The sequence below is a fragment of the Oxyura jamaicensis genome, chromosome 5, assembly GCF_011077185.1.
Source record: "Oxyura jamaicensis isolate SHBP4307 breed ruddy duck chromosome 5, BPBGC_Ojam_1.0, whole genome shotgun sequence".
In the NCBI taxonomy this organism is placed as follows: domain Eukaryota; kingdom Metazoa; phylum Chordata; class Aves; order Anseriformes; family Anatidae; genus Oxyura; species Oxyura jamaicensis.
In genome coordinates, this window is record NC_048897.1 from 28,228,775 (window position 1) to 28,252,630 (window position 23,856).

The window sequence follows — 23,856 nt, forward strand, 5'->3', positions numbered from 1 at the left end:
AAGTAAGTGCTAGGGATTTGGCTTGATTAGTGACTAGAGCAGTTAATAGCAGCTAGGTTTATAAAAATTCTTAAGTTAAACAAAATGGAGTGTCTTTACAGGGGAGATTAGCTTCAAGTAATGGAGTGAAGCAGGAGGAAAGAATCTACCTTTTCCACCCAGTGTAGCACATGAGCACTGATTGCCTACAATAGCAGCAGCTGGCCGTGGTTGAGTTTGCAGCTCTGTCCTCTGCAAATTTCAGTGAAAGAGCAGTTCCCACAGCTAAACTGGGTTCCTTACTTGCCTGTGCCCCATTCGGAGCCCACTAAAGACATCAGTGGAAGTTAGAACATCTTACTCAGTGGAGCATGGAGGATGTAAATGACTAGTGGAAGGTCACACTAGGAGTATGAGCAGTCACAAAATTACCTTGGCATTTTTCCCCAGGTCAATAAAAGTTGGACTTAAAGTGATGAAAAAAGGTCAGACAGGTTGTTTCCTTGTTTATGAACTGATTCTAAGTCTTCATTTCTCAAGACATAGTCAAACTTTCAGCACCAATAATGTGCTACACCACTGCTTCTGTCAGTTTTGCAGTGTCACAGGAACCATCAACACAAAAATCATCTTTCTTTGTTCCTGGAGCATTAGCAATGCAGCATATTCCCAGCAGATGGTCTGGCAGGCAAGGTGGTCCTAAAGATTTCTGTAATGCCTTTATCCAGCAATGACCCTCTGAGGGAAGCAATTAAAACCTTTGCTATATTCTCTGGAGCTAGGAGAGCTTGTTTGGAACCACATGAACTAGATATCTGTAACGCTATAGGGATGGCAGTTTCTTACTTAGAAATGTAGCATGAATTACTTGCAAGATGTTGTGTGTGTCGAACCTCTGCTAAGAAGAACAGAAAGAAGATGATGATTGAGGAGAAAGAAACATTAGAGATCCTCTCCAAAGTGTCAGAGAATGGCTTTGAGAAGGTGTGCATGAACTTACAAGTTCCCCAATTTCCATGGGCTTCTCAAAAAAGTTAAAAGACATGAAGAAGTAAGTGGAGGTTGAGGTTGGTGGCACTGTCTGCTTTCAGGACAGTTTAAATGTTCATTTCTATTAATACTTTTGTTTTTCTGTCCACAGTGACTAACTGTCCTTTGCATAAAAGTGCATAAAATGGCCTACAGCGTTTGTCACAGCACCCAAGACTCTTGGCAGAGATAAAAGACTTCAAAAAAAAAAAAAAAAAAAAAACCTACATCCGAAAAGACAGCTGTGGAAGAAAGTGGTTCCACATCCCAGATAGGATACACATCTACATTTTTTGCAGCAGGACTTTCGAAGGTGGATTTTTAAAGGCACATTAAAGAATTGTGCCAAATCTCAACAAGGTAAAAATGTCTTCAGAACCTCTCTGTCAATCATGTCTGTAGGAAGATCTCTCACTACAGATTAAATTAATATCAAATCAGGTTCTTGGTGTTAATGTTGTACCCTGATAGTCTAGCCAAGGTCTTCAATCCAGTATTCCTTAGGATAAACAATGAATGAAATAAGTAAATGTTAATGAAATAACCCAAATGTGAATATTGCAGACAAGATCTTATTCAGAGAAATGACTGTTGTATTACACATGCTCAAATGCCCTTGACCAGAGTAATCTGCAACATACAGGATGCCTCTCAGATGATTGGGTATGCATTCAGCTGTACTGGAGACTCACTCTCTAACAGGCTGACCTGCCTGGGGCAAAGCTGCACTTGCTGACAGTGGTTTGTTGATTTCCTACCAAAAAGACCAAGGCTGGACTTCATTTACTGTGCTACCCCCTGCTGGCTTTAGGTGTCCTTTAAGCAGCACTGTGTGTCCTGCCTGCTGTGTCCACTGCACAGAAATGATGTGTTCAAAGGTGCAGGCATTCTGCTTATTATGGGGCAAAGCTTTTGTATTCCCAGTATTCCCTGAGAAAAATACGAAGCAGATGGGTAAGAAATATATGCTGTGCATTACCAATATGAATGAAAAATACCTGGGTGTCCACAATTTTCATGAGTCTGGCAAGAAACTCAGTAATATTCAGAGCGATAGGTGATGTTTGTTATGGGATATGGGAGGTTTTGTGTACAAAGACAACATCTGCAGGAAAAAATGTGAAGGTCAAAATTGGTGGGCCAAACTGTGACCTGCTTTCTTTTCTTAGACTTCTTTGTAACAATCATGATTCACTGGTCTTTTTAGGCTCAAACAGAAATCTAACATTGTTCAAGTCATAGACCAACCTGCAATTACCAGAGCACCCATGTGAAAACACCTTTCATGAGATAGCAGATTTCAATTTGAAGCCTAGTTATTACACATAATAAGCCAAACTCTTCGCTGACGTAAGTGTGGTAGGGGTGTGAGTCACTACTGAGTTTGGACGAGTTTTAGTGGAAAAAATGGGAATGATAAAGTGCACCTTGGCACTTGGTAAAAGTGATGCTGCCTACCTTCCTTACCTTTTACTGCAGTTGGACCATCTTTTAAAGATAAGCTTTGCCAGAAGTACCATTCTTTAAGTGTAATACTTATCCTTTTGAGTAGTAGGACTTGGACACCGAGTATTTGGTAGCATTTGCCTTACTTAAGCCAAATAGTAATCCTGTGCCAGGTACTGCAGCACCCTTGACAGATCATGCAGAAAGATAGCAGTCCTCTTTCTGCTTGCCAGTTGGTTCCAGGTATGCCAAATCGTTCCAGGTATCTTATCTGCAGCTGCCTGAAGCCATTGACTTTACAATGACCCCTCAGGAGAGGGGAAAAAAACAGAGCTGAGACAGAAGAACTGAACAGAAAAATAATGTGTCTGTTGGTATTCAGTTTTGTAAGATTACGTGAAATTTCTATTGAACATTATGAGCTAGTTAGCTTAATTTCTGCTTGAAGTTTAAGGAATGAATTGATCTTTTTACTGCCATTTAAGAAAGAAATCAAACTAACTTCACTGAAGTCTTACTATTTAGTGTAGGAAATCTAAGGTCAGGAACTAGGCAAAACAAAATGAGTATTTGTCTTTTTGGTATTTTAACAGGTGAGCTCCTAACATTCCTAACAGAACCAAAAAGGCTGAAAGAAAGGCTGACAACAGTGTTTGAAATCTGCTTGCCAAACAAAATGCCAAGCTTCACCTGGAAGTTCAATGGGCAAGAGTTGAACCAAGATGATAATTATGAGGGCATTCTACTGATGACGGATCAGTCCACAATTAGGTCCCGTGGCCCTAGAGCACTCAGTGTTGAGACTGAAGATCTAGTGCAGAAAGATCCCCTCTTCATCAGTCATAAGTAACACAAGGTAAGCATCTTTGGGCTGTGGGTGAATCAAACACAAGATTAGCAAGGTTTGAGCTGCAAAGTCCATAGAGCTAAAGTGCAAAGCCCCAGAACTTGGGCAGAGAGAACTGGAGGCTGCAGTGATATACAGCTGGTTTGTAGATGGGCAAGCAGAGAAGCATCAGGGCCTCTTTCACCCTGGAAGTAAAGTCCCTAGTCTGGAATCTCTCCTGTGTAGGAACTGGGGTGTATCCTGCAAAAGCAAAGCCACCTGTTCTGATTTATAAGCTATATGCTGATACATGCTATTTCTTGTTGCCAATCCCCTCCCCTTTCCTAGCGGCTACAATTCAGTTCGTCAGTGAACCTGAGAAGCACCCAAGATGAAAAAGGGAAAAACCTGCCTGGAGCACATGCTGACTTCCAAAGATGTCACCCTGAAGGGGATGAATGGGTGATTGGGAAGGCTCTTAAGTACACCAAAAAGCATGAAGGGAAGAGAGCAGAGCTTATCATTAATGCTGCTGGGCTGAGTTATTCATGAGATTGCACAGGCATTGATTGCTGTGCAAGACAGTGACCCTAATGAGCAGTACATCAGTGGCAGTCTAACTGAAGAAGGTAAGTGTGATTGGCTCAAGAGAGGAAGAGGAACAGTAGCCTTTGCACTGTTCTTCATTGCAGAGTAGTAGTGCTGCTTTGCTGTAACAGCTAGGAAACTGATGTGAGATAATGCTGCTCTGCAGTCTGTTTATTGTTTAATGTGGAATAAGCCATTATTCTGTGCTTTGTCTTGGTAGCATGAAGGTAATAATTAAGGATTTCCCTTTGCTGTACAAAGTGGTAGATGCATAAAGGAGTAAATCTTCCTTTTATGTCCTTGCACATGCCACCTAAACCAGCCTAGTAAAATATGATGTTTTTTATTTTAGCCAGGATTGTCATAATGAATTCTCATCCTGATTCTTTGAAGTGACCCATGGGATGTTTGGCTGCAGTCTGCTGAAGACCAGCAGCACAACGTGAGGCTGTTGGTATAGTAAATATTTAATATCACATTTATTTTGTGAATTAATTTTGCAGTAGCATTATTGATGCTGTAAGCTTTTATCTATGATCTTTCTATAAGGACACATGGCTGTTGAAAGTGGAAGGTTGGCAAGCTTAGCTTCATGCTCTTGGCATAGACTGAAGGAGAATTTCAAAGTTCTTCTTCACAGTGTGTGGATTTCAGTGACTGTTAGTATTTGAGATGATTTCTGTTAGCTGTAAACCAGCTTTGAGTATGCCCAGATACCTTCCACAAAAAGTGTAGCGTTTTAAGACTATTTTAAAATAAACTGCTTGAAAGGCCAATAAAATGATATTAGTGTATCCTTCACAAGTTCAGAAACACCTGACTATTCAGTTGGCAGGATGGTATTAATGAAACCTCAGAGGCCAAAAGCAGCTCAGATGTGAAGTCAGGCAGATTTTAGGCAGTTTGTTCATGTGGAAGATTGATCTGTCCTAGTGCCCACCCATGACAGCTGTGGCTGTGAGGGTGGTCTCTTTCTAATAGCTAGACATTTTCTGCATCAGATGATGCCCCACAAATGCTAGTTTGACTTGATGCACAGACTTGAGTGGAGGTCACACTATTAATAGCATTTTGGCCAAGCACGTCTCATTTTGTTTTCCCAAAACAGGCCGGAAGAAAGGAGCAGTTTCCCAGTGGCATCCCCAGTGCTGGGTTTTCCAGGTGTGCAGCCTCATGAGGAGTCTGGGGCCAAGGTTGAATATGGCTCATGATGGTGATAGGCAGAGAAACCTCGGCTTCTGGAAAATGCATACCAGGCCTGGTATGTGAGTGCCCATCAGGATAGCCTGAAGGGACATGGTTGGGGCAGGGGCCTTCTCTGACCTCTCTTCTGGAGAAGAAACCACTTCTGTGGTAAAGGTAACCTGGGAAGCTGTGCCTGAGCCACCTCTCTATGCAGTGGTTCCAGGGGCTTCTGCCATCCTGTCTACAATGGAATTGCAGTCTGATGTCTTAGTTACAGACTTGCGCTTCCATGTGCAGAGTTCAGGTTCAGATACAAATATTCTGTAGGTAGTAGCAGAAATGTTCATCTGGTTTGAAAGTTCCTCTGCATCAGCTAAGGATCCAGAGCAGTGCCAAGACACTGTTTTTTTTGCTTTGGCTTTTGGGTTCCTAGAGCTGTATCCCTCTAGCAGATACCCAGAAAGGGTAAAAACTAGTTAACAAGAGTCTTTAGTTACCCCCCTTTCTTCCCTTGACGTCCAATTCACCAAGCAGAGATAACAGCTTTCATCCTGAGGTCCTGTCCTTTCTGTAAATACCTCCTTGGTGTTTTAAATGCTCAATCCACAATCGTTCTGCTCACATGCTTCCACTGGCATTTCTTCCAGGTGCTTTTGCCACTGTGAAGGGTGTATGTGTGATATTCTTGCTCTAACTGGGAACCTGCCAAACTCTGTGTCAACCTGAATGATGAGAAGGTGGAAGGAGTGTGGTTCAAGGATGGCAAGTAGGTAAAATACTCCTGGTGTTGTCAGTATAAAGAAAAGCTGCAAAACCCTAATGGGAAGTTCTCCGGTATAGCTACTGTGGGATTTGGCTTGATTTTGGTAAGGGGCCTTTAATTAAGGACAAACAAATGGACAGAGCAGACAAGAACTGATCTGACCCTTCCCAGTCTTCTACAGCCTTGCTCTTAGTAAGTTTTGGCTTTGGATCTTGGCATTTTTATTATTATTTTTCCTTCCCGTTTTCCTGTACAGATGCTTTCATGTTTGTTAACCCATTTTCTCAGCCTGTATACTTGCATGCATTCCCACAAGGCTGGTTTCTCACCACCCACCCTTCTCCCTCACCCAGTCTCAGATTTTCAGTGTAATCAGTAAGCATATCCTTTGCATGCTAATGCTCACCCTTCGTTGCATGCCATGTTTGGCTTTTGGAGGCAGATTTGCAGATCCCCCATCCACGTAACACTGAATTCATTCTGTCCATGCATCACAGAGCATTTTGCTAGAGAAGGAGTTAGAAATCCTGACCCCTTAGTTGTGCTAGAGGAGGAAACTCTGTTCAGAGGATTCAGGGACAGGGTTAGAGATGGTGTTTGTTGCAATGTGGGTTGTTTTGTGCCTCAATATGCTTGTCAGATTATGGCCATGAGAGGGATCTAGATAGTGTAGCAGGGAGTCATCTGCAAACTCATCATTGACAGGCTGGGAGAGAAGCAAGAAGGGAGGTTCACATTCAGCCAAGGGACAGAGCAACAGTTGCCACTGCAGGTAGTCACCCCCTCTCCTTACTGCTGTTCAGAAGGCATACAACAATGCTTGCAGAACTGATGCTTCACCAGGTGCTCTAACCCGGGCCTGTACCATTTGACAGGCTTATCTGTCTGCATGAGCAAAACAGCTTCTTTCTGCTTCTTTGTTAGCTGAGGGGAGAAAATTGAACAGTCGTACTGGTTGATTATAAGTGACTAAGCATAGGTTTCTGTATTTATAAATCCGTGATCGAGAATGTTGGCCTCAACCTTTGCTTCAAGCGTTGTTGTCATGAGCAACAAGAAAAACACCTTTTCTGAAATTACATATAAATACGTGTATTACTCAGCTCTTGGCAGCCAGATGGCGCCAGATGGACTTTCAGACTCGCCTGCTGCATGGAAATGAGCCTCTGCTGAATCGAGGTGGATAGATACCGATGCCCCGGCAGCGGGACAAATGTAGCAGTACGGATGCTTTGTCTGCAGCACCAAACATAGATTTATCTAACCTGTGTGCAGTAAAAGCTCATCCACAGCAAAGCTTTGCTTATAAGGAGGGATGACTTCCTGCTTTCAGAACTATTCTAGTCTGCATTTTTATGACTATTTCAGCAAAAGATTGTCCTTTGTAAACCATATGCATAAGACAGTTGAAAGAAAAAGTACCAGAAATATTTAGGAACTTGGTTATTTTTCTTTACTGCATTTATGACATCCTTGTCATTTTCCCATATCACTCTAACAATTGACAGAGTATTTTGTTTACAATCAGTAAACTTGGATTCCATGATCTTTGTCATGATCATAGCTATCTAAATGTAGCCTTAGGGAAGACTAGCACAAAGAGCTTCTTCTTTTACCTTCAAAACTTAGAAACTGCCTGGAATCAAATCTCCAGGCCCAAAGGAAGTGGGGAACTTTGGGGGCTTGATATTTCCCAGAGCTTGCTCTTTCTCTGCTGAGCAGAACAACTAAAGGAGATCAGCCAGCTCCCTGAACAACAAACAGAATGAAATTACTTAAATCAAAACACACAAATTTTGCACATCCCTGAAGAGTTTGATGAAATACAGGATTCTTACATTAAAATATTAAGGAGTATATGAGGGGCCAAGCAAGCTCTGGACCATCTTTGTTGGGAACTTGCAGACACAGGAAAAATGTCAAACTGTATTTGCAGATGTAGCTTTCAATTGTCTTCTGTTCTTTCCAGATTCTTCTGTTATTGAAGAACCTGTCCTGGAGCTTTTTGCTGCACGCTACAAAGACTGAACAAGCTGCAAGCATCAAGGTGCCTTTCAAGGCAAAGTCTTGCCTTGTGCAGAGTCACATGGTTCAGAGATGGTGCTGAGGTGACAGAGAAAGAGGTGATGGAGAAGACTAGTGACTGGGTTACAACCAAAAAGTGTTCAAGAGAAGACAGTAGAGCCTTTGTGCTGAATCTGAAAAAAATGTCTGTGGCTTGGTTTCTGTCAGTCTTTACCTCAGAATGGTTGGTAGATCCTGAATCTTTTTATAGCAGGCCAGTCACTGGTAGATATGTTGGGGTTGCAGACAATAAATTCAGACTTCCTTAAAAACAAAACAAAACAAAAAAAAACATCTTGCAGTGGGGCAGGCTGAGTTACCAAATCAGTTCGCTTTGCTGGAATCAATAGAACTACCCTGATTTACACCATTAAAGGATATGACCCTCTAAATAATAGCTCTCCATGTCACTCTGTTCAGCTGCTCACACTGCAGACAAACCTAAACCCTCACAGGGGATAGTAAAGCTCCTGGAATACACAGGGAAAATGCATTATATTGAGATGAAAAGCACCCAAAGGCAGTGGTGGAAAGCAGGTGACTCACTTCACCATCAAGAAGATGGGCTGGGGAAAAAAATCTTGAATCAAAGTAAGGGTGATGGAAAATAAATTCACCACATTTGTTATGGGTAAGGTGGAGAAAGAAAAAGCCTACCAATTCAGAATATGTGGAGTGAACTCTGGGCCTCACTGAGCCCCTTGAAACAGAAGTTTTTGCTAGGGCAGCCTATTGGTAAGCATTTGATCATCTCAGGACAGTTGTTTTAAGGTGGTCTCACTGTCCTGTTTCCCATCATTCTTGTCCTCTTCCTTCTTGCCAGTCCCCAAAAGAATGCTGTCCTTGTGCCTTGGGACATTCCAACGTCAGGAGCTTAGAAGCTGTTTCGTGCCTGGGCTAATAGCCAGGATCAAGCAAATAGCCAGGTCTTTTGACTACAAGTGTTTGTGGACTTAGAAACCCCTCAACATGGACTGGCCACGAGAGAGGACTGACTAACACTCTGTTCTAGTGTCAGTTACATAAGCTTAGTAGAATACAGCAGAAATGAAATGTGGCTTTCTCTGGAAATTATTGGGGGGGATGAGAGAAGATAATTTAAAAGGGAATGCTTAAAAACATTTTGTTTTGCAGCCAAGAAAGAAAATATGTCAGTCAAAACCTAACTTGGTTAGACAACACTGTTGAACTATGTTCTAGGAGTTATAGTTTGGGTACCTCTTGTGTCCATTTTCCTTCACAGACTGGGGTCCTCAGAGAAGCTGCGCCTCCCAAGATTTGCAGCCCCCTTTCCCCAGGATCAGAGTGTATCACAGATGCCAGAGTAGAAACAATGAGTCTGTCCTATTGAAGTATTTCAGAAAGACATAAAACTTCCAAATTAAAGTAATATACATCAGTTCTCACCTAAAACTTTGCATTTTTTCAATTTTATTCAAACTACCTATGGATTAGAAACGGCATTTCTGGACTGCTCTGCAGCACATTGCAGAAAGAGCTCATTTTTTGAATAAGTGCAAGCACTGAAATGTTTCAACCATTTAAAAAGATAAAGGGAAGTGGATGGCAAAGTAAGCAGCTTTAGAAAAATGTTGTGGCCATGAGTAAACCTAAACATGCAAGTTAGCCTCCTTTACTGTACATATTTATGTATGTGTACATAGACGCACGCAATTTGAAATCCACAAGTTCTGTCTGTGCTGCACTAAATTGATTTTTCTCTGTATAGAGCCTTCAAGATGGATGTCTCAGCTTCAAGTTGTAGATGACAGGGAAGAAGCTGTCACCCAGGCCTGGAACTCCCCAGCCCAGGATGGAGGCTTTCCAATGGAAGGCAACATCATAGAAAGAAGGAAGAAAGGCAGCAATCTTTGGGTCCCAGTCACCGAAGAGCTGGTCCAAGGTCAGACCAAGATTGTTATGTTTTATGTAGACAGAGGAAAAGCTAGAGATTAATCAACCAAATGTCATCATGGCATCTAGCAAGATGTATATTTTGACATACACTGTTCAAAGTGAGATCTGCTTTTCAACTCTCAAATAGAAACAGCTGGATACCCAGATGGCAAAACACTCAGCACCTCTGAAAGTTACACCCATGGATTTGGGTGCCTAATTTCAAGCATCTATGTTTTACATTTTTCCCTACCCAAATTTGGCTGTTTTTCCCTGACTTAGACCAGAACTGAATTATACAAATGACTGATTTTGTTGTATCCATCAGATAGCAACCATATGATCAATGCTTAGCACAGCTTGCATAACACATGGGAGTGTTCCTATCATCAGCAGTATCTGACTAACGAGACTTACGCTTTTCCTTTTCTGCTAATATTTTGGTACTTTCTTGGATTCTCTCCTCTGTCTCATTCAAAATGTTGGACTTTCATATTAATTAAGTTATGATCAATCACACTACCCAAAAATATCCCCCTTAAAGTAACAACATTACTCATGGTAAATAATGGAAACACTTTATGATAGATTATTCAGTTTCAGAGGCGCTTTTCTCTCTTTTTTTTTTTTTTTTTTTTTTTTTTTTAATTGAATGGAGGTTTAACCTTGCTTAAAGGCTGGACTATGAAAGGCTTGGCCACTCTGAGTTTGTTACTTCATGGGAAGGCCCACTAAAGTCAGTGGGACAAGATATTAAGATATCTTTCCCCAGCGTGTATGATTACACCAGACACTATAGACCATAATGTAGTAGAAAGCATTATAATGGCAAACTATGCATCTCTCTCCATAATATATTCTTAGAAATTCAATCTCCTTCTTCTGGACCTTAGCGAGAAATGTAAAAATGGACCCCTGGAGATCTGAAGGCTAGATTTAATTAAGGGGCTCCCTTGACCCCTAAGTTCATGTTGTTCTCCAGCAGTCTGTGAGCTGAAATTTCCTCTTATTTTTTCTAATTGCTTTTGGACTGGGGAAAAAAAAAAAAAAAAAAAAAAAAAGTGACCACTCAGGAACACTTTCATGGGTGATTAGAAAGTTGTGTAATTGCAACATTTGTCTCTCCAGGTACCATATTCAAAATGGATGGTTTTCTGAAGGATATAGGATGAATTCCATGTGATAGATACCAAGCATGCAGGCCTTGGACTTCCCAGCACACCCTCAACCTGTTGTTGCAAAGAATCCCATCATTATGTTTCTTTCAGCATTTATCATCTGGTTCCTAAACATGTATGTTATAACTAGACCTATGCATTTATGACTGAAGTCTGAGGGAATGTGGCAAACTTCAGCCTGGATTGATGTAATGAATTGAATTGTGTCTTGCAGAATTTATGAAAGTTGCCTAAATTGCATCTTTTTCTTTTTTTTCCTTCTCCCTTAAGACTGGATTTTTAGCAGAAGAAAATCTGTGCTTAATTATGGACTGACTGAAATCACAAACAAATTCTAAAGGATTGCTGTAGCCTCAGAAACTGGACAAATTCTATTTTTTACCAGTTTCAGATAATTCCTTACTTTGTATGACCATAGAACTAAAGCATTTGAAAAACAAAAGACCACCAGAAGCTATCAGTAAACTGCTTAAACTACTGATGGAATCTTTTAATCAATATAGGAGTGGACCTCAGTAGATGCACATAATTTAGGGGAAAAGAAAACCCAAGCACAGAAGATAACATAACTAAGAAAATAGAGAGTTCTATTTAGTAGATGGGAGCCTTGAGGTTAAATAGTTTCTCAGATGGGAAAGCATTCAGATTTCTTTACATCAGAAGATAACACAAAACCAATTTAATGCCTGAAGCCATGATTCTTCTCCTATTTGAAGGCTTGCATTAGACTTGCATAGGTTTCCACATTAAGCCTAGGAGAATATGTATTATCCATAGGCCCCATATGCTCGACCCTTTATGCTCATGTGAATATATTCTGTAAAAGCCACTAGCATCAAGTTTGGCACAGCATGCTGCACTAGTTGACTTTTTTTGTTGTTCATTAGTTTTGGGTTTGTTTTTTTTGGTTTGGTGGTGTTTTTTTTTGTGGTGGTGATGTTTTGTTTTTTGCATTTTGCCTGAGATTTTCAGAGTGGAACATTTATTTGGATACTCAACTCCCTATTCATTTGATTGAAAACATATTTTTTTAATATCCTATCTTTCTCTCTTCTTATGTGTTACAGAGACCTAACTAGACTGCTGCAAGGTAGACTAAAGAGCAAAAAAAATAATATCTATTTTCAAGAATGGCTATTGACTGGGGTACTGTACTCCTTGGAACATAAACTTGAAGAACATTAACAGTATCTTGCAAGCCAGTAAGCAAATTCACTTGTTTGAGCAATTCAGATAGCACCTAACCACTTGGCATAGGACTGTAAGAGGAGATTTATTAAATAAGAACAGAAACAAAGCAGTCAAAACAATAAAAAGACAGGTTTTAGGAAATATAGTACAGATCTCATCAATCAGCTAGGAAGAGACAGAAGCAATGCATAGACCTTTAATGCACAGATACCTCTCCTAAATATATGTGGAGAATGAGTGGTGGTCAGTTCTCATAAAAGGTGTTCTCTCTAGGCTGAATTCAGATGGTCCCATGTCAAACATTGTGAGGACTTCTAAATGGCCAGCCTTGGAACTGGTATCTATGTATGTGCATTCTTTTTAGAAACTGCATAATCTTGTTGGACAGAATTTGCTCCATGTTTACTTAAGCTGCTTTCACTGTAGGTTTGACGTCCTGAAATAGGAGCAGCTCTGTGTTCACATACGCAAGCGTAGGCCTGCAGGTACAGTGATCTGTCACAGTTCTCCTGCTGTCACAGAGCCTCTAGAACTCATGAATGGCCTCCACATGGTAAATTTGTCCAGCTCCAGCATTTTGTTAGCCTGGCTGGAGCCAAACCAGGGAGCTGTGCCATCAAGATATGTACTAGAGGATGTGAGCTGAGGACCAAGGAATGGACAAAATGCACCAAAATGCTTATCTCTACTACCATTTAACACTGTGGGAGGCTTGCAGCAGAGACAAATCCTTGTTCTGAATCCAAGTCGTGGAAGAAGCAATGGAGCTACTTCTACAAAGAAGGAATTCTAGCAGTGCCACCTCCCGGTAAGACCTGCAGTCTCTGTCCAGCTGGAATTCCCATTTCTCACGTTACTTTCTTACATTTTCTAACTATACATCATTTTTGTAAAGGGTTATCAAATTCATCTTGTACAAAGGAACATTGTGCAAGAAGCTCTGCTTCTTTTTGCTGTGTTTTCAGGGTGATGGCTGGAAATGGAGGCCAGCACAAGCTGTGCAGTCAGTCAAATTAAAAGCATTCAGTGATCCTGGCTAGCTCTGAGTTGTCCCATGAATGGGTATGTCAGGTATAATGGCAGTTGTTTCTTCCACCATTGACCTCTCACACTGAGCATGTGATTACAATTGATAGTCTAATTTGTGTCAAGGATACTGTAGTCTGGGTTAGGTGGGTAAGTATGACAGCAAATAAACTGTCATGTTTGAAATGCCAGTTAGTTTTAAATACAGTGGTACTAAGACAAGATTATAGTTCTTTCAGGTGATGGGTTCTAATGGGATGAGCATTCAGGTGCTAGCGTGCTAAAGATAAAATAGTATTATCAGAGGTTATGCTTCAGAGACACTAATTATGTCTTCAGAATGAAAATTTTGTAACGTTTCCTGAAATCCCCAGCCAGCTTACTATTCAAGGTAGCAAATTATTTAAATCCTTATTGTTTAAGACTTAGGAGTTCTTGATTATTAATTATGAAAATCAGACTTATTATGCCTATGATATTCTCAAGTGACAAAGCATGATGCTGACTGCTCTAAAACAGCAGTAATGCCAGCAAGAAAAGGTGTATGATTCGTAAGTCATGTTGTATAACACTGATTTCTGCAGAGTAGAAGGATGTTCACGCTTGACTAAGGAAATCTCAGGAGACAACATCTGGGTGACCAAAAAATGCTTGTTTCTACCCTGTCTCCACTTTGGAACTATATAAACAGTCTGTGAAGCATGGCTTTGTACCACATCTCCAAAGAGAGAAACACCAAAAAATCTCAGAGGGACTGTAGGCTCCAGACTTCTCTGGTGTAGAATGGCAACATGCATTACTGTACCAAAGAGTATGACAAGTCCTATTAGAAAATTATGTACAAAATTTATTGTGACAGGAGGTGGACAATAAAATCATCTAATGAGGCATTAAAGCTGCCTCTTCTTTTTGTTTGTTCTCATTCATTTTTTACATGAACTATTTTTAAATGTTCTATCTTCCTCACCTAAAATTCGTGTGAATATGTGCTCATTACTAAGATATTGTTTACTGAGGCATTAATGTTTCTCTACTTGTGGTACAGGTATTAAGAAAATAGCTGGCATCATTCGTCTCAGCCCACTGCAAACCTTACAATAACTGCCTTTTGCTGAAACAGTTTGAAGGTTTCTTCTTCCAGTCTCAGTCATTAACTTCTTCGAGCTTAACTCAACAGGCTGAAGAACAGCTTCACTCTTCTGTGCAGTCTTTCACTTTTTAAATCTTTTAATATCTCTTTCTGACTTGTGTTTTTCTTCTGTCCCCTCATAGGTTTGATGTGACTGTGAGGTTGGAGAGCCACAGGGTGGTTTGTCTGGGGAGGGCAGGGTGCGTTCATACATCTTTGTCCGTAAGATTCTGTGTTATGTCCTGTCACAAGAGGAATCCTGCGCTTAGGGTTTTCTTTGGCATCCAGTGAAATACAGCTGCAGGGTAATGGAGGCTGCAGTTATCTTTTGGCCTTTGTCATATGAGCTGTCACTTTGATTTTATAGAGGATAACTGTTGGAGAAAACTCATAACAGTGTTCATAAACTCATAACAGGCTCATCAAGTCCCGCGAAACTGCTCACTATTTTTCTGGCAAGCTCTTATCTATGAGCCTCTCTGATGGTGGTTAGGGTAGAGGGACTTCTGTGCACACAAGTTTGTCAGCTGCATTATCCAGCCCTCTGTAGCTGGACTGACAGTGTTCAGCAAACCATAAAGCATGGAGGAAGCTCTCTGGTTTATCAGCAGAAGCAGAATTTTTCAAGCATGCAATTACAGTTTGCACAAACTGAAGTTAAATAGTTCTTGATTAAACTTTGAGTGACCTAGGGAGAGCAATTAGGTTGTAAAGGCAAAGCTTGAGGTCGTTATGCTGTCCTTTCTGAGGTATGATTTCTTTTCACATGGATGTTGAGCTCATATCTGGAGAGGTTAAGGAAAATGTCTTTGCTGTCCTGTTTTTAAGCCTAGATGTCTGTGCAAGCTGTGGCTCTGTGGTACCTTTCAGAATCAGCACCAGTGTAAGAATGGATCTCTTGGTTTAAATTGTACAAATTTATCTTTATCATCAGCTATTGTCCCTCAGTTTTCAAGGCAAGCAAATGGATTAACTGTAGCATGAGGTTTATGTGGCATCTCCCAAGTCAAGCCAGCTGTTTGCCTTGTTCCCAAGCCCAACCTTTGCACTAGCTCAAAGTCAGAGCCAGTTAGCTGATGCAAACACGGGAGCGGCACAGTTCAGACCCAAGCAATAAGGAAGGTACTGAGCTTTCCTCACTGTGACCAATGTGGAGTGAAAGGATGAAGTAGTATTGCTCCAGACATCCCTAAATGCTACCTTGTTTCGTATCCCGTGTTTGATTGGGCACATACCCATAATAGCACTAACACAGCAGTGTCTGTCTGTGTGGCAGTCTGGTGAGATTATTTCCATTGCAAGTGGGTGCAGCCAGGTTTAGGCAGAGTAGCTTGCTCCTTAGAGAGACTACCATTACTGTAACAATCTGCTGGGGGTTAGGGACCTTTGCACTGTGTTTTTACATCTCTTCACAAGAGAGTGCTTTTTAAAATTAACAACCTTATTTTTTCATCAGAAGGGAATTACACAGGGCAAACTGATACTTGGGTTCCTCAAGCTAAAAGAAATGAAGGAAGAAAGTACTTTAACTACACACACACAAACTTTGGAAGGGAGGAGCTGAAGTGAATTTTCCTTTTCCCAGAAAAGGACACAGGAAGGGTCCCAAATAGAAGAAACCAGTACTTAAACATGCAAACTAATTTTTAGTTTCCCTCTGACCTACCACAGCTGGCTGAGAAAGTCCCAGAAACCATGACCCTGAAACAGAATTGCCACCCAGACGAAGATGAGGAAGACAGCTAACAGACTCATGGTATGCTGAAACATGATGTCAGTACTGCCACATGGTTCACAGCTGCAGAAAAGGTCTACAGCAACAAGCACTGTCTGACCCTTGAGCTTCAATGGAGCTGTGATACATCTGCAAAGACAAAGGTAAGCATAAACATTCATGGCAGTGCTGGAGGAAGAACGGTGCTTTTGTATTCATAACTGTGGACTAAGCTCAGAATTCCTCTTTGGCTTTGGGCATACCACTAACGGGTTCTGCACCTCAGCTCTCCACCTGGGCAGTGGGCTTAAGATTACCTTCCCTTCTATTCCATCCACTTGACAGCAGTCTTCTCAAGACCAGGCTGCCTTTTACTATGTGCATGTGTCGCACATTACATAGTGGTTCCTACAGATGTCGATTAAATTAAAATTCAAGACAACAGGGCCTATCCATGTACAGGGACAATGGTGATGTCGTGTCTTGACATAACAGAATACTAGCTTTACAAGTCATTTGTCTTGGAGTATATTTCCTGTCTGACCAAGATTTGTTTCCTAAATGAAAAGGATTCATTAAAAAAAAAAAAAATCTGTCATGGGTAGGAGATTGCATGACAGTCTTTTCAGGCCAGGAGCTATACACGTATGTTAGATGTGCTTTTAGCACACTCACTAGTCACTGTCAGGTAAATGTCTTTTCATTGTTCAGTTGTTACCTGCTCAGGCCTAATCAGTAATAAGGATGTCTCATTAGCAGTAGTCCCAAATAATACTGAACACACCCGTTCTCAAATCAAAATAGTAAGTGATTTTTCTGCCTGGTCTGGGGAAAAGCAGTATGCAGGTACTTGGAGAAGTGAGATCCAAGCCCAGTTTTTCTATCTGGCCTGTTACTATTTTGTTTATTAAAACAGGAATATAAAACAAGCAAACTATATATTAGCATGTGTCACCAGACTATACATATGTTTCTTCAGAAGCCTGTCCACATGCTTCTACAAGTCTTCTAATCCCATTAAGAGCAATGGGCAATACATTCAAGTAACAGTATTAGTAATAAACTGAAATGAGTAATTGAGTGTCAGCTTATTTTTATTTAATGATCAGCCTTTCTTGATCCATGTAACTAGACCATACGTATGTTGCTTCAGTTACATGAGCAGCCGAGGAAAAGCATCTCCACTTTGGTGGCTGTAGTCATTTTCTTCTGTGGAATTGCTGTAGGCCTGGATCTTACTCCAGGCCTGGAAATAGCTTCAGTAGCTTCTGTGTACGAGTGAGTATAAAAGAATAGTAAATAGGAGAAAGCTAGGTTGGTTGTGCCTTGTGGTACATTCCCTTGGTAAAAGCCTGCCTGTCTTCAGGCAGGACAGCAGGACACAAGCAGATGTGAACTGATTTCTTATTCATCATTATAAATGGTGAGTCACTGGGTTTATCTGCAGAAGCCTGAGAGATGGTATAAAAAATCTGAAGGAGAAGGAAGAAGATAGAGCTGTTGCCTGAGAATGAGGTCTCATAGGAGAATTTTGCCCTACAGTGTTATATTTAGGATGCAGGGGATTTACCTGATGGGACCCCATGCCAATGCAAAAGGCGCTGATGGAGACTTCAGAAAATGTGTTTAGATAGAGGCTGAAAATGGAAGATTTACAGTGGACACTGGAAATTAAATTGCCTGTGCAGATCCCCATGATTCCCCCAGAGCATTGTGTAGGCTATTAATGCCTCAGAGCAATGCCAGCAGAGCAATATCCCTTCCTTTCCAAGATCACCTGGTTTGGTTTATAATTGGGTGTAATTTAATCATGCATTTCTAAAGCACCTTGGGAGCCAAATATCCCAAAGCACTTTACAATTTAATGACATTAACAAGAGAAAGCATCAATATATCCCCATGGAGCAAAAACCTGACACCTTATTTACAGACTGAGAAACAAATAAATTAATTGCTTGCCTACAGTTGCACAGCAGGTTAATGGGAGAATGAGGTTTTTGATTCCTTCCTTTCTTGATTTTCAGTTTGTATTTGTTTACATGGGTAATAGGTACACTGGTCAGATGCTGAGGGTAATGCAGTGTATTGCTCATTCCTCTTCCTCCCTGAGTTTTCCCTCATGGGGAAAGAAGGCCCAGGACATGAACTCTCTTACCCAAGCTCTTTGGATTTGTACTTACCCAGGGGAAAATGCCATCCTGGTGGTGCTGTGTGTATGTGTCTGTATGTTTGTGTGTCCAACCGACAGTGCAGTGCAAAGCAGCCCAGGGTGTTTCTGTGTCCTTGGCAGAACGTGTTGAGTTCAAGATGGAGGATTGTCCTAGGAAGGGACTGACTGGCATCGCGCTCCTCACTGACCAGCCACACCATGAGTCGGGACAGAGTCTGCACTATGAACTGTGTTTTCATCAACAACCCCCATCCAGGGCTGACCTGTACAAGGGCAAGATTAGCATCACATGTAAGTCCGAGTTGTGATTCAGCCCAAAAAGTGGCATCTGCCTACTAAGGATCCTGACAACCTGCAGCTATAGGTTGACCACCTCTGGTAAGTCATATCTAAAGCTGCTGTGCTTCACTGGGCATGATTTCCTTCAGATTGGGTAACCAGCAGTAGATTTATGTCTTTGAGTATAGTTTATACTCTGCAGTTTTCCAAGGCAAGTTGTCTTACTGAAATTGGCAGTGTGGATCACACTTCTCTGGTCAGTTCAGCTCTTGTGCCTGCCCATGGAAGAAGCAATAGCCCCGTAGGAACTGCAACTGATGCTGCAAGGGCTATAGTGTTTCTAAGAACTTATCTTCATATCCAAAAAACAGCCTAACTGATGTTGACTTCCTCTGAAGATTTGCCTTCAGCTGCCTGAAGCAGTATTGGGTCCCTTATAATGGCATATCTTGGCTAACAAGTCTCATGAATTCCTTAGATGTCTCAAAAGCAAATATGGTTATTTCTCAGTATGTAACCAGGCCTGTCCTGCACCTGTGGCAATACTTAACACCTCCAGACAGTCAACTGATATATTCTGACAGTAGCTTTGTGCTTTTTTTTTTTTTTTTACATATACCACAGAGACTGCACTGTTTAGATCTGTTCTCTTCCTTTGTGAAATAGCAGGATTTTGCCAACATTGTATAAAAGCTAGTAAATCTTTCCAAGAGATAATTAATGAACTAATTTAAAACAGGCATTTATGTCCCCCTCTCCCTTCCCTACTTTTTTCTATATCAGAAGTTCCCACCTAGTGAAGTTTTAAATCAGGTTGTAACACAGCAACCTGGTTCCAGCTGGCTCAAATTGGTCCTGTGCAACTCAACGCTTCCAGGTGCATAGGGTGAGGGTTTGCTAACAGTAATGCACAATCCACACACGGTTTCCCCATGTCATGGTGTCCAAACTTGCAGCTTGCAGACTGGTCTTACAATATGTACAGCGGTGCCTTGAAACTGCTGTGTCCTGTGAGTTTCACCAGCCCCTGGTGAGTTCACTCTGCTTACGATTAACCAAGGAGCCTTCAAGGTTAAACATGGAGAGCAAGAATTTTCCATCCTTGTGTCGGACATGAAACTGTTTTCCCCATTTTCCCTTTCTAGAGAAAAGGCCCTGGTCCCACAGTACCTGTTGTTCTTTTAAAAGGAATGAGACACTGTCAGGCACAGCTTGAAATGAAACTGATACAGCACCAATAATGACAGGCTATATTTGGAAAGATCTTTTACGGTTATTTTTGTCTGTGATCATTGCTTCTGGACAGCCTGCTGGCAACTGCTGAGCACACACACGCACACCCCCACACCCCCCTGAAGGTTCTGTAATCCCTGCCAATGCAGAAGTAGCTCAGTGTGGGTCAGCAGAGGGAAAGGATGTGCATGCTGGGTTTCCTGCTCTGATTTTCAAGCACTCATCTGTCTTTCTCTGTAGGATACATATGACACCTTTTTCACTGAAGCCAGCCACCACACACCTAAAGGACCAAAAATGGTTCTTTATTGTGTTTTTTTTTAAGACATCCTGGTGTTACTGATACTTAGGTTTCTCAGGCTCCCTAATACACTCCTCCCCAAAACCACAGTTTGAAGCCATATTCAACAGCTGGAGGGTAGTTTCCTAGTCCCCAAAAGCAGTGGAAGCTCTTCTTGGCCAGGTATCATTATCAGCCAGGCTGCAAGGAGAACCCTGGCAGTGTTGCCTCACCTGGCCTCAGGGAGGGCAGGCAGGCCTGAGGGGCAGAACAGTTTTGTATCCTCTGGAGATCTGATTGCTGGGTAGGGCATACCTTCTCCCTTCCCACATACAGCTTGTTGAGGTGAGCACTGCTACAATAGGAACATGACTCTTCAAAGCTATTCAGAGCAGCCTATTTGTAAGCAGAGCTAGCTAAGGAGCAAGGCTTGCAAAAGCACTGTGTGGGTGAGGTGCTAATTTATATTCAGATTTCTTAATGGCCCCTTGGGAGAGGGTGAGATTTCAGAGACTCTGATATCTTATTTCTGGGGCCTCCTGAGGCTTCTCCTTGCCCTGTCCTGGGCAGTCGCTTGGGAAGGTCTCTGTCCTGCTAGGGATCTTTGTAGCTGAGTGAGATGGGGAGAGCAGATCTCAGAATAAGAAATAAGTAACTGCAAAACTGACTTTAGGAGATCAGGATTTCACTCCAAACTGAACTTAATTGCAGGCTTATTTTAGATCTGAGGAACTATATTCTTGCTGATTTTAGGTCTGGAGGGGGGGTAGTTACTGCCTGGAGATGAGTGCTGTAGGCTGGGGGACAGTGTACCTGCTGTGGGGACTCCGGCTATGAAAGTATTTTTTGTTAGGCTGGGAGCTCCTTTTGACCAGGACTTAGGAGACTTTCTTTAGGGGTTTCAATGGTCTTTACTTGGTCACAGGTGGCCTGACAGGGAAGGGAGTAAGGAATAATCTAAGGGATGAGCAAATCTGGGGATTCTGAATAGCTGGGCTGGAGACTCAGGTTTCTGTGCTCATTCCATGGAAGCTAAACCTCTGTTTCTCAAAAACGTATCCTCTCATATGTATGCTCTTCTGTCTTTCTTCTTTAAGGAAGAGCATTTGCATTCCTCTGCTTAGTATGTTTTCAGTTTTAGCCTTTTTGTAGTATTTGCCAAATCACATAGTGCACCGTTGCACCTCTGTGAACACGCATCAACATCATTCTGCAGTTATAGCTCAGAAGGAGGGAATCTTGTTTTCCATAGCAGGGTACAGAGGACGCAAAGCCTGTTAGACCCAAAGTGACTCTTTCGGAACAGTGATGAACTGAACAAGGGGAATTGAGAAGTGAAATGAGAATGAAAATGGGAACTCTCCAGACTCAAAGCACCACTTCCTATTAAAATTGTAACAAGTTGCTTTTAGCCAGCGCTTTGTGAGATTTGCACTCAAAACTAGGGGGTTTTGCAGTGATTACAGCATTTCTCTCTCTTTTCTTAAGAAAAAGATGATAAAACACTCCTGGACACAGTGTCAGAAAGTTTGCAGAACTCTAAACACAGGATATAATTAGTGGAACCTGCTCTGCCTGGTCCAGCATGCAGAACAGCATTGCTGTGGCTGCGTAGCTTGTGTGGCTCAAAATGCAACTGTAATTGGCTTTTGTAATGGTCAGTTAAACAAGGTGGAAGAGAGTGGAGCTTCTGCTCAGCAGGGCCAGTTCTGATCTTTCCTTATTTATTGCCTGTAAGTGGTTTCAAACAGCATGTGAGAGGTGACATTTCTAAAACCATCTGTTAATGTATCTTAATGGTAGTAAAAGGAGCCTAAGGCTGCTGTTTTCTCTTCTATGTATCAGTTTGCTTCTGCACTGCTCAATGAGAATCCCGCTTCTGAGTTTGGGAGGAGAGCTGGATTCTGTCTCCTTATTTGCCTTGTCCCCAGATAGCTCGACAGGATATCTATGATGATGTAAGCTTTGTTATGTCAGACTGCATAAACATACAGTAAGCCATAAATCTCAAGTACTTAAAGTCTTGCAGTACTAAGAAAGTAAACACATTCTGCAGCTTTGCAAATGAGGGAGTCACTGTGTGAAAGAGCTGGTTGTAGAAGGCAAACTTGAGATCCAGAAGGATCTGGTACCTTCACTGCTGGTGGGCAAGACTAGATAAGGAATTAGAACATACCCGAACCATTGAAGGATTCATAGAGAGACAGATACATTTATATATATTAGTTCTGGTTCTTCTAATTCAGAGTAAATTCTTCCTAGAGCCTTTTGTGGAATAAAAGCACAACAGTGTCCAGCCAAAAAGAATATTTTGCCACCTTTGTTCCACCTGGATCTAGGAAGGAGGTCTGTGGGAACTAGATGGTCCTCCCAGCAGGCCTCTGAGTTTTTGAAAGGAATTGTAAAAGTCAAAGAAGCACCAGCTTTCCCCTGCAGTTACTCCTTTGGGCTGCTTTGAAAAGAACTTGGTAGTGTTTCTGCCTGTTACTGATTCATTCTTGTGTCAGGAACTACTCCACTTCAGATGGAGAGTATGGAGGAATCGCTGTTAAGCCTGCGAGCAGATCCATTTAATGGACTGGGAGCTCTTACTCTGTGCTTCTATGCTATAAATCCTTGAAAGCTGTTCCACTGGTGACAGATGGCCTGGTTCAGGATTAATGAAACCAAGTATCTGTGCCACTGCATCAAACACAGCTGAGGAAACTGGCATCAAATCCTCAACCAGAGAAAAATGTCCATGCTACCCTACTTTCTACCTTGGAAATTTTACTTAGGAAGGGAGGGGAAAAAAAGACTTGGCCATTTGTCTGGGATTTCTGGGCAGTGAGCAGCCTTCCCAGAGCAATCCTTTCCAGCAAGCTGCCTTCTCCCTGGAAGTGTGAACAAATGGCCATTGTAAGCAGGACTGGCTAGAGCAGCAAGGGTGAGTGTCCTCCAGGGCTCTGCACCCCAGGGAGCTCGGGGTGCATTGTAACACCATCCAGGTGTCATCAGCATGGTGGTACCTGGTTGGATTGTGTTGGATGTACTCGTCAGGGTGCACGTGGCTGTGTTTCAGGATTCCCCAGATGGAAATGCGGTAGCTGGCCATGACAGCGCCTGTCTGCTTCAGTGGGGCTCTGGGTAGCTTCAGGGATAGAGAGGTTCAGTAGGCTGCTGTCACAGAACCAGTGTGCAAAGAGACACTGCATCTACACAGTAAACATACCCAGTAAATTAATATTTTTAATTGCTGTTACATACAGAAGAAATTAGGAAAAAAATACATTCCAAACAAAGAATTAAAATAGTAAAATCAGCACAAAAATGTGTTAAGAAAAGATCCCAAATCACGTGGCCGTACTGCATGTGGTGACCTTTACAATCACGGTAAAGGAAATAAGTGCTGGAGACTTTCAGACATGGCAAAAAGCTGACTCCCCCAGGGAGAGCAGCTGCTTCAGTCACATCTTTCAGTGCACTCTGTCTGGAACGCGTGGGAGAGGGGCTGAAGTGAGAGGCTCGCAGGGGTATAAGATATGGATTTAGTGCTCAGGACAGACCAATGAGTCCTGCAGTCTCAGCCAGGCAGAACTACTGCTTACCCAATGGCATTTGCTTTTTCTTTCATTGGTTGTTGTTTTTTGTTTGGTTGTGCGGTTTTTTTGGTTTGTTGGTTTGGTTCCATTGTTTTCAAATTTATTCTTTTAAAAAGGTTTCCACTGGCCTGACCCTGCCCACACTGTAGGCCTGGAGCAAGGCTTCCAGGGTAAAGCAGGAGCAAGGTCTGGCCCAGCAGAAGCCTGCAAGAGGAAGGTCTAGATCCATGTGTTTGTACTGATTGAGCACTCTCACCCAACAGGCTGGATTTGGTTTCTTGATTTTCAGCTGTCAGTAA

General features: G+C 41.9%; 1 long non-coding RNA gene across 2 annotated transcripts in view; it reads left to right on the top strand.

Annotated features, from left to right (window-relative positions):
* The first annotated feature begins 278 nt into the window (after window positions 1-278).
* LOC118168462 overlaps window positions 279-23,856 on the top strand; it is a 36,817-nt gene continuing 13,239 nt past the window's right edge. Inside the window, exons 1-13 of one of the 2 annotated variants that reach the window (XR_004751571.1) lie at window positions 279-1,030; window positions 1,121-1,368; window positions 3,048-3,310; window positions 3,629-3,909; window positions 4,221-4,310; window positions 4,977-5,029; window positions 5,701-5,819; window positions 7,786-7,863; window positions 9,610-9,783; window positions 10,905-11,069; window positions 12,572-12,953; window positions 15,972-16,178; window positions 18,263-18,562. This is a non-coding gene — a long non-coding RNA (uncharacterized LOC118168462). Of the gene's footprint in view, window positions 1,031-1,120; window positions 1,369-1,429; window positions 1,887-3,047; window positions 3,311-3,628; window positions 3,910-4,220; window positions 4,311-4,976; window positions 5,030-5,700; window positions 5,820-7,785; window positions 7,864-9,609; window positions 9,784-10,904; window positions 11,070-12,571; window positions 12,954-15,971; window positions 16,179-18,262; window positions 18,563-23,856 lie in introns of those variants that run through there. The other variant, XR_004751572.1, reaches the window with a different exon arrangement.